Genomic DNA, 2,370 nt, shown 5'->3' on the forward strand with positions numbered 1-2,370 from the left:
CGTCCCCACAGGGGCGCCACAAACGCACTCAGGTGTCGGACGACTTCCAATCCGATGGAGATACACAGGATATGGGCCGTGTCCTGTTAGAAAGTGTACAATGCCTTGAGAGGGGACGAAGTGTTTCATACGTATTCTTTCCTGAATACTTGGAAGGAGGTCATAGACACGCCTTCCTGTATCGGATGTATCCCATTGTTGTTGCCAGAGATTGATCGTTTTTTGTTTAATTTCTTTAACATTATTGAGGTGTTCACCCATTATTAATGTAACTTGTTGGTGTTTTCGTTTGGAAAGCCAGTACATTGCAGCCTGCTGTCTAATTAACAGATCTAAAGGGCAGAGTCCCATGATTAGACACAGTGCATCTGTTGGTGTTGTACCAAATGCGCCTACACACCTTAGTATTACATTACGCTGTATCCTTCTTACCATAGTGGCAGGCTTGACCTGAGTGAGTTTGTGGGCCCAGGCACTGGAGCCGTATCCCACAATTGGTACCAAGACACAGTTATTATACATTTTTGTTGCAATCGGAGGGAGATGGAAACGCCGTTGGGCTATACTTATTAATTTGTTTAATACTGCCAAGGCCTTGGAGGCAACGTGATTTATATGTGGAATGTAGCTCCAGGCTTCGTCTATGAAGACGCCCAAGTACTTTGCAGCGCGTGTTCTTGCGACTATACGGTTGTTTAATCTTATGATTGGGTCCCTGGCTAGTCTGCCTTTCAGCAAGATGAAACTTGATTTATGAGGCGCGATTTCCAGTTTTGAACTTTGACACCATTGTATCAGTGTTTCGGATACATGGGCCGCTCTTGTCTCAATCTCGGCACGGCTGTCACCCTCAACAAGAACGAGGAGGTCGTCTGCATACGCCACGACTCCTAATGTCATGTTGTTCCTTTCTAGTGTGTTCAGTAATGGGTCCATATTCACGTCCCAGAACAAAGGGCCGCACACAGATCCCTGTGGACAGCCCTTTGAGATGTTCTTAGACACCACGACACCAGGAGCCGTGATTCTGGCGACTCTATTTCTGCAGTAGTCCTTCAGACAACCATATAGCGCCGCCGGGCACTCCAACTCTCGAAGTCGAGAGAAGAGCGCCGGCCACCACAGATTGTCGAAGGCACCCGAAATATCCACCATAACTCCGAGGACGTACTTCCGCGTGGATGAGTGTACAATACTTACGACTTTGTTGATAGCATCAGAAGTTGACTTTCGAGCTCGGAATCCGTATTGCGAGTCACTCATTCCACGTAGGACTCTATGACTAGACAGTCTAGAGACCAGCAGCTTCTCAAATGTCTTTCCCAAGACGTCCAGGAGACAAATCGGACGGTAGGATTTGGGCATCATTGGGTCCTTATCAGGAGCCTTTTTGATAATAATAACCTCTGCCGTCTTCCAGCAGGTTGGGAAGACCTGTGTTTCCATACATCTGTTGTATATTTTCGTGAGGCCCGGAGCCAGTTTGTTTGCAATACATTGCAGAACTTCTGCAGGAATTGCATCCGGCCCCGGGGCCTTGCGCTTTGCAAAGGAGCGAATAGCTGCCTTCACTTCCTCGATGGAGTAGGGGTACACCTGTATGTTGTTGTGGTAGTGTAACTGGTCTTGCCGTCTTATTTCCTGCTGCATCTCGGTGTCAGTGTCAGGTCGATCGTCTGGGAGGAGCACCCTCATTAGCTCCTCAGCGGTCTCTGACCAGTCCTGTGTCATTCTGTCTGCGTCGCCGACTCTTACAGTCGAGAGATGCATTGGTGAGTGAATTTTTTCCCTAACTATTTTGTATGGTGTACCCCATGGATCCAGAGTCAGGTGAGACTTTACAAAATCTTCCCAGCTCCGCTGGCGATGTTGTCGGAGAGTCTCCTTGAAGAGCCATTTCCTTCTCCTATACTGGGCAAGATGGTAGTGCCGTTCCTCCTGGGTGAAGGACCTTTGATAGCTGCTTCGTGCTCTTCTCATAGACTGCCTGAGCCGGGTGAGCTCTGGAGTCCATGGAGAAGTCGCTTTTCGTATGAAGCGCCTTCGCGTTGGTATTGCCGCGGCCAAAGCCGCCCTGATTGAGACAATTAAGGCCCCTACGGCCTCCTCCACTTCAAAAGGACCGTCTCCCAGCTCCGGAGGATGAAATTCCGCCTCCAACAGGTCCCAGTCTGCTCTCCCGTAGTCGTACTGCATTGTCCACCCCTCTGGCACATGCTCCACTTGTGATGCTATCGTAAATTCAATAGCGTTATGATCACTGGTGGTAATGTTGTCATTGACCTGCCAATTTTGAATAGTATTCACGATGTTTGTTGTACAGAGCGTGACATCAATAAAGGACGCTGCCCCAGCTCTGCTCCTGTAGGT

The sequence above is a fragment of the Schistocerca gregaria genome, unplaced genomic scaffold, assembly GCF_023897955.1.
Source record: "Schistocerca gregaria isolate iqSchGreg1 unplaced genomic scaffold, iqSchGreg1.2 ptg000626l, whole genome shotgun sequence".
In the NCBI taxonomy this organism is placed as follows: domain Eukaryota; kingdom Metazoa; phylum Arthropoda; class Insecta; order Orthoptera; family Acrididae; genus Schistocerca; species Schistocerca gregaria.